The following is a 9,107-nucleotide window of genomic DNA, read 5'->3' as shown; positions in this document are numbered from 1 at the left end:
AGCATGGTGATTGTCAACTGGGAATGATTTTTGCCCACCCAGGAGACATTTGACAACATTTGAAAACATTTTTGGTTATCACAACAGGGTGGAAAATTCTACAGGAATCTAATTAATAGTGGCTGTTAAACATCCTACAATGCACAGGACTGTCCCTTAAAACAAGGTATCTGCCCCCAAATGCCAGTTAATACACACTAGACTAGATCCTATGATGTCCCAATAGTCACTTATTACAAGTGTAAGTATTTATGTTATTAATACTAAATAATTTCTTCAATGGCTATCTCCTCTGTTACACTGAAACTTCATGAGGTCCAAGAATAAGTCCTGTTCACTGTCAAGTCCTTAATGTCTAGCATAATTTTAGTATACAGTGGGTATTCAATAAGCATTCCTTCACTGGCATAAATGGTGATTAATAATTGACCAGGGATGGGGGTGGCCTAAAATGAAATTAATTATAAATTGCATGTAGGGTCATGTGTCAGGAGACAGATCCAAAAGGTAGCTTGGAAGAGGGAAGCCTTTCCCCCAATATATTATAGCCACCTTCCCAGGTTTTAATATGAAAAGTTGACATTTTCTCAGTGTTGAAAAGTGCTATGCAAAAGCAATTTTAAGATGAATTCACTAACCCCTGAATTGAGCACATTATCACTATAACCCTCTCCTATAACTGAAAGCATTTTTTATCTGTATAGGATTTCTGGAGGTACCATTTTATTAAGGAGCTTATACTTTTTCATTAAGAGAATGGACAATGATATGATCATACTTGCATTTTAGAACATTAACTCTTACTACAGTGTTAAAATGGTTTAAAGGAGAAAATATTGAATGTAAGGAGAACAGTTAGGATATTGCGCCCTAATCCAACAAGAGATTGTAGAGGCCAAGACTAAAAAAGTGGGCAGTAGAGTTGAAAAAATGTAGATATAATTTTAGACCTATTTAAAAGTATTAGGAGGAGTTAAAGAAGAAGTGAAAAATGATCCTCAATGTCTGCCCTAGCAAATCACATAGATGTGACAGGAGATAAAATGGAAGAGGGGCAGATTTTTAAGGTGAAAGTGATTTTTGTTTTAAATATGTTGAGATTAGGCTGTATGAAAAAAAAGAATAGAGATACCTGGTGTTCTGCTCCGTATGTTAATCCCTAATCTGGGATGGAAATATAACTTTGTAATTCATAAGAACATTGCTAAATTAGGCACTGGGAGTCTCTAAGACCACTCAGGTAGTGGGGTGTACATTCTGACAAGAAGATCACATACAATAGAATCCTTAAACATACCAATATGGAAGCATTGAAGCAGAGGCAAAAGAGACCAAAGAAGAGTTTGAAACAATGTGTGATATCTGAGGAAAACCAGAAGAGTATATAGTCAAAGATTCCTTGAGATTTTAAAAAATAAGAGAGTGCCCAACTGTGTAAGGTTTAGGTTGAGGAATGAGTTCTGAATTTGATGGTCACTGAAGAAAAAAGCATTTTGAACATTTGAAAAAAATAATCAAAAAAATTTTCAGGGAAGTGATGAGCCAGAAAGGAGTGGGTTGAGTTGTGAATAGTAAGAGAGGAAGTTCAAAAATGTGCCGAAACTTTGTTTCACTATAAAGGTGAGGAGGAAGATAGGCTAAGGTTGGAAGTAATGTGACATTGAAAAGGGACGTTTAAAAAAGATAAAACATACTTGAGTATGCCTAAATTCTAATAAAAGAAATCAAGATTCAATGGAACTAGAGCATTCATCAGCAGTAAATGCAAAAGGATCTCTTCAGACCAGGATTGGCAGCTGTGAGGCACAGTTCAAATGTGAGGGCATCCTCAAGAGCCATTTCAAAGTCCTCCACTTTCCTCCAACCTCTTACTGTATTAGCTGCCCTTTCACTCTGAACAGACAGTGTTCTTTCCTGCTTCAGAGCAAAGAAAGGCTTCCTTAAGAATAACACCTAAGCTAGAAATCAGAAAAGGAAAGATCTGGCTGCAAAATAATCCCAAATGTTTGTGTAGAGGAGATTGGTGTAGTAGCTAAGAGCAGGGCCTCAAAGGCAAACGGATCTAGTTTAGTACCATGTGTTTGCACTCACCATCTTCCTGAGTTTGGACAAATTGCATAACCTCATGTTTGTCATCTACAAAACTGTATATAAATGTAGTGCTTACTTAACCTTTCTGTTTTTGTAAGTTTTAAATGAGAAAATAAAGGGTTTTGCACAGTGTCTAGTATATAGTAAACATACATTCAATGTTAGACAATGAAAATATAAACATGATATAAAAATTTGGAAAGGCCATAAGAGGAACTACAATGATCAATGCATTTAGGAAAATTTGTTTCACCTAACTGATAATCAAAGAAATGCTTATGAAAATATTCATGAGAGATTTTCTATGAGATTGAGGGAGTTTCACAAATAATGCTTAGCATTGGCCAAGTGTATAGGGGAAATCAATACACTCATGCATTCACTTTTCATTTGAGCAAAAAATGATATAACATATCTGAATTGATATAACATATCATCAGGGCAATCTAAAATTATTCCAAAGTTTTTAATTGAGTAAAGCAGTCATATTTTAGTGCAAAATTTTAAAATTTAAAAGCTATCAAGACTACATTATAAAATTTCCAAAAGCCTCATAATATTTAAATCAAAAAAGGGGGGATAGTAGAAGAATATCATGTAAGGAAAAATATCCTGTAAGTAAATTACATCTAGAAAATTAATACTTTAGAAAATTAACTTTCATTTGTAATGCTAACAGCAAGACATTCATGTAAAACATACATGGTGTCAAAACAAGCCAAAGGAAAATCGTTTGGGCAAAAAATGAAAAAGGATCGCAAGTCAAATTTATAGAAAAGATTCCTTTATTAACTTTTGGTCGAGAATATGTTTGTATATTTTCAGAAAACAACTCTGAGACCATGTGGATTCCTGCAACAGAGAGGAATTGACAGGACTACTCCAGCCATGAAGACAGAAGAGAAACAGTCCAAAGATGGAAGACGCTGATGTGGCCTTCCCATATTAGCAGTCAGACCTCAGAGGGAAGGTAGGGGAGGGTGGGGATAAGGGGGAGAGATCAACCAAAGGACTTGTGTGCATGCATATGAGCCTAACCAGTGGTCACAGACAACAGGGGGGTGGAGGCATGCGTGGGGAGGGGTTTGGGCTGGGAATGGGTGGATGAGGACAAATATGTGATACATTAATCAATAAAGAAATTTAAAAAAATAAAAAAAATAAAGTACATGGTAGGTCCATTTTCAATTTTTTAATAAAACTTTCTTTCCATTAAAAAAAAACACACAAAACAAAGTTTTTAATTGAGGCCTTTTGGCCCAAACATTCTACTTCTAGGAATTTATGCTAAGGAAAAAGTAAACTCCTAACCATATAATTACAGACAGATGTATGAAAAATGCTATCCTAATATATAAAAACCCAGGGTCCTTAACGACCATCTGAAGGCTCGACCAAACACGGAAAGTGAGTCCTGCAGTCAGTGCTGGGTCACTGACTGCTGAGGGGACTGCAGATCAGGCCTGGAGAGAGGCCTGAAGAGAGAGGCAGGGTCTGATCCATAGCTTCCATGGCAGTTGTTGATCAGCCATGGCCTCTCTCTTTCTATCTGGGCTTCGCAGGCAGCCGTATCTCTCTCTGTTTCTCTCTGGGCCTCCATGGGGGCTATTGATCAGCCCTGCCACTCTGATCAGGTCCAGAGATGCTGACTGGCATATAAACCGACCAATCAAAACCAAATCTAGGTAAACTGTGAGGAGCCAATGGCTGCCTAGGAGGTGGAGCTTTTGACACTGACTGGCATATAAACCGACCAATCAGAACCAAATTGGCTGGCAGGGGAGGGCAGTTGGGGGCTAGATAAGGCCTGCAGGGGTGGACAGTTGGGGGTGAGATCAAGCAGGCAGGGGAGGGCAGTTAGGGGTGATCAGGCAGGCAGAGACAGTTGGGGGTGAGATCAGGTCTGCAGGGGAGGGAAGTTAGGGGAAATCAGGCAGACAGGCAGAGGCAGTTAGGGGCAATCAGGCAGGCAGGCAGGCATAGGGGTTAGGGGCAATCAGGCAGGCAGGCAGGCAGGTGAGCAGTTAGGAGCCATCGGTCCTAGATTGTGAGAGGGCTGTCCAACTGCCGGTTTAGGCCTGATCCCTTAACCGGCAGTCAGACATCCCCCAAGGGGTCCCCAATTGGAGAGGGTGGAGGCTGGGCTGAGGGAACCCCCCTCCATTCACGAATTTTGTGCACTGGGCCACTAGTTTATTATAATGTTAATGATGAAGGAAAAAACAACAACAACCAATCTAATATCCTTCAATAGATAATTATTAAAATAAACCATGGTATATCCCTTCTATGGAATACTGTAGAGCCATTATAATTGATGATGTAATGATTATGTGGGAATGTGTTTTTGAAATATTGAATTGTAAAAACAGCAAGTTACTAATGTATATGTTATATCATTTGAGACGGTTTTCTGTAAAAGAAAAAACACACTTGTGTTTATATACAGGTGTCCTAAAAAATGTATATACATTTGCACAGTTGATAGCTCAATTGATTTTTTTTCTTTACAGATTTAACCCATTGTAATTAATAATAACAGCCAAAGTGTGTATACATTTTTTGGGATACCCTGTATTTTGTGAGAAGTCTACAAAGACCAAAACATTAATAGAGGTTGGCTCAAAGTGGGAAAATTACAAATTGTATTTATAATATTTATTTATTTTATTTTATTTTTATTATTTTTTAAACTTTTTTTTATTGTTTAAAGTATTACAAATAGTAGTATGTATGTCTCCTTTTTTTCCCATTGACCTTCCCCTGGCCTCCCCTACCCCCGAAACATACCCTCCCCCCGTCCCCAGTGTCTTGTGTCCATTGGTTATGCTTATATGCATGCATACAAGTCCTTCAGGTGATCTCTTACCCCCCAACACTTCCCAGGCTTCTTGCTGTAATTTGACAGTCTGTTCAATGCTTCTCTGCCTCTGTATCTATATTTTTGTTCATCAGGTAATAATGTTCTTTATTATCCATAAATGAGTGATATCATGTGGTATTTGTCTTCCACTGCCTGGCTTATTTCACTTAGCATAATGCTCTTAAGTTCCATCCATGCTACTGCAAATGGTAAGAATTCCTTCTTTTTTATAGCAGCGTAGTATTCCATTGTGTAGATGTACCATAGTTTTCTAATCCACGCATCAGATGATGGGCATTTAGGCTGTTTACAAATCTTAGCTATTGTAAATTGTGCTGCTATGAACATTGGTGTGCATATATCCTTTCTGATTGGTGTTTCTGTTTTCTTGGGATATATTCCTAGAAGTGGTATTACTGGGTCAAATGGCAGTTACGATTTTAAATTTTTGAGGAAACGCGATACTGTTTTCCACAATGGCTGCACCAGTCTGCATTCCCACCAACAGTGAAGAAGGGTTCCTTTTTCTCCACATCCTCTCCAGCACTTGTCTTTAGTGATTTGTTGATGATAGCCATTCTGACAGGTGTGAGGTGGTATCTCATTGTTGTTTTGATTTGCATCTCTCAGATGATTAGTGACTTTGAGCATGTTTCCATGTGTCTCTTGGCTTTCTGAATGTCCTATTTTGAAAGTGCCTATTTAGGTCATTTGCCCATTTTGTGATTGGGTTGTTTATCTTCCTTTTGTTAAGTTGCATGAGTTCCCTGTAAATGTTGGAGATTAAACTCTTATCAGAGATAACATTGACAAATATGTTCTCCCATGCAGTGGGCTTTCTTGTTGTTTTGTTGATGGTTTCTCTTGCTGTGCAGAAGTTTTTTTATTTTGATGTAGTCCCATTTGTTTATTTTCTCCTTAGTCTCTCTTGCCCTAGGATATGTGTCTGTAAAGATATTGCAACAACATATATCTGGAATTTTGCTGTCTATGGAGTTTTGTAGGATTCTTATGGTTTCCCGTCTTATGTTCAAATCCTTTAGCCATTTTGAGTTTGTTTTTGTGTATGGTGTAAGTTAGTGATTTAGTTTCATTTTTTTTGCATGTATCTGACCAAATTTCGCAGCACCATTGATTAAAGAGGCTGTTTTGACTCCATTGTATGCGCTTGCCTCCTTTGTCAAATATTAATTGAGTATAATGGCTTGGGTCAATTTCTGGGTCCTCTATTCTGTTCCATTGGTGTATATAGCTGTTCTTGTGCCAGTACCAGGCAGTTTTGAGAACCGTGGCTGGTAATAGAGTTTGATGTCTGGCATTGTGATCCCTCCAACTTTGTTGTTCTTTCTCAGGATAGCTGTGGCTATTTGGGGTCTTTTTTCATTCCAGATGAATTTTCAGAGAGTTTGTTCTAGACCTTTGAAATATGCCATTGGTATTTTAATGGGGATTGCATTGAATCTGTAAATTGGTTTAGGTAGTATGGACATTTTAATGATGTTGATTCTACCAATCCATGAACATGGTATGTTCTTCCATTGGTTTATGTCTTCCTCTGTGTCTTTTTTCAATGTCCAGTAGTTTTCCAAGTACAGGTGCTTTTCGTCCTTGGTTAAGTTTATTCCTAGATATCTTAATGTTTTTGGAACAATGGTAAATGGGATTTTTTAAAAAAAATTCTTTCTGTGAGTTCATTATTGGTTATAAAATGGCCATAGATTTCTGGGTGTTAATTTTGTATGCTGCTACATTGCCAAATTCATTTATTAGGTTTAGTAGTTTTATGATAGAGACTTTGGGGTTTTTTATGTATGGTATCATGTCATCTGTGAATAAGGAGAGTTTTACTTCTTCTTTTCCAATTTGGGTGCCTTTTATTTCTTCTTCTTGTCTGATCACTATGGCTAGTACTTCTATTACTATGTCGAACAGGAGTGGTGAAAGTGGGCATCCCTGTCTTGTTCCTGTTAGTAGGGGAAATGAGTTTAGTTTTTGACCATTGAGTATGATGTTGGCTGTAGGTTTGTTATAGAGGGCTTTTATTATGGTGAGGTATGATCGATCCCTCTATTCCCACATTGCTGAGAATTTTTATCAAGAAAGGGTGTTGGATTTTGTCAAATGCTTTTTCTGCATCAATTGATATGATTATGTGATTTTTATCTCTCAGTTTGTTTATGTGATGTATCACATTTATTGATTTGGGGATATTGTACCTTCCTTGCATCCCCGGAATAAATATCACTTGGTCATGGTGTATGATCTTTCTAATGTATTGCTGAATCTGATTTGCTAGAATTTTAGTGAGGATTTTAGCATCTATGTTCACCAAGGATATTGGCCTGTAGTTCTCTTTATTTGTGGTGTCTTTATCTGGTTTTGGGATTAGGGTAATGCTGGCTTCATAGAAAGAGCTTGGAAGTGTGCCTTCCTCTTTAACTTTTCGGAATGGTCTGAGGAGGATAGGTTTTAGTTCTTCTTTGAATGCTTGGTAGAATTCCCTTGTAAAGCCATCCAGACCAGGGCTTTTGTTTGGTATAAGATTTTTTTGTTAGTTATTGGTCTATTAATTTATTTGTTAGTTATTGGTCTACTCAGGTTTTTTGATTCTTCTTGGTTGAGTTCTTGGATATTGTATGTTTCTAGGAATATGTCCATTTCATCTAGGTTGTCCAATTTGTTTAAATCGAGTTGTTCATAGTATTTTTTCATAATCATTTCTATTTCTGTGGGATCACTTGTTATTTCACCTCTGTCATTTCTGATTTTGTTTATTTGTGTCTCCTCTCTCTTTGCTTCTTGGTGAGCCTGGCTAGAAATTCATCAATCTTGTTTATCCTTTCAAAGAACAACCTCTTGGTTTTGTTGATCTTTTGTATTGTTTCTTTTTGGTCTCTATTTCATTTATCTCTGCTCTGATATTTATTATTTCCTTCCTTCTGCTTACCCTGGGCTTTTCTTTGCTCTCTCTCTAACTCTTTGAGTTGTAGGGTTAGATAATTTATTACCATTGTTTGTTTCTTTCTTTTTTGCTGTTGGCTTGTAGAGCTATGAACTTCCCTCTCAAGAATACTTTAATTGTGTCTCATAGATTTTGGATTGTCATGTTTTCATTGTCGTTTGTTCCCATGATGCATTTTATTTCTTCTTTGATCTCTCCATTAACCAAGTCATTGTTTAATAGCATGCTATTTATTCTCCAGGTGTTTGATTTTGTTATTTTTTTTATTGTAGTTTATTTCTTGTTTTATGCCATTGTGATCTGAGAAGATGCTTGGTATGATTTCTATGTTCTTGAATTTGAAGAGACTTTGCCTGTGACCCAATATATGGTCTATCTTTGAAAATGACCCATGTGCACTTGAGAAGAACGTATATTCTGTGGCATTGGGGTGAAATGTTCTGAAGATGTCAATTAATTCAATCTGACCTAGTGAGTCATTTAGGATTGATGTTTCCGTGCTGATTTTTTGTTTAGAGGATTTGTCCAGTTTTGATAGTGGGGTATTAAAGTCCCCTACAATGACTGTACTGCTGTCAATCTCTCCCTTGATAGCCTCCAGAAGTTATTTTATGTATTTGGGTGCTCCTGTATTGGGTGCGTATATGTTTACCAGAGTTATTTCTTCTTGTTGAATTTCTCCCTTTAGTATTATGAAGTGGCCTTCCTTATCTCTTGTTATGTTCTTCACTTTGAGATCTAATTTGTCAGATATAAGTATTGCTGCCCAGCTTTTCTTTTTCATTTCCATTAACCTGAAAAACCTTTTTCCATTACTTCACCATCAGTCTGTGTGAGTCCTTTTTTTTGAGGTGGGTTTCCTGTAGACAGCAGATATATAGTTCATGTTTCCTTATCCACTCAGCTACCCTATGTCTTTTGATTGGGTCATTTAATCCATTTACATTTAAAGGTATTATTGATAAGTACTTGTTTGTTGCCATTTATAATCTTTACCCCTGTGTTCCTTCTTCTCTTCCTATTTCTTCTTTTTACAGCAGACCCTTTAGCATTTCTTGCATTGCTGGTGTGGTGGTGATAAATTCCCTTAGTCCTTTTTTGTCTGTGAAGCTCCTGATTTCACCCTCAATTTTGATTGATAGCCTTGCTAGGTACAGTATTCTTGGATTCAGCCCCTTCTTTTGCATGACT

The sequence above is a fragment of the Cnephaeus nilssonii genome, assembly GCF_951640355.1.
Source record: "Cnephaeus nilssonii genome assembly, chromosome: X".
Taxonomy (NCBI): Eukaryota; Metazoa; Chordata; class Mammalia; order Chiroptera; family Vespertilionidae; genus Cnephaeus; species Cnephaeus nilssonii.
This window is presented reverse-complemented; position numbering follows the sequence as displayed.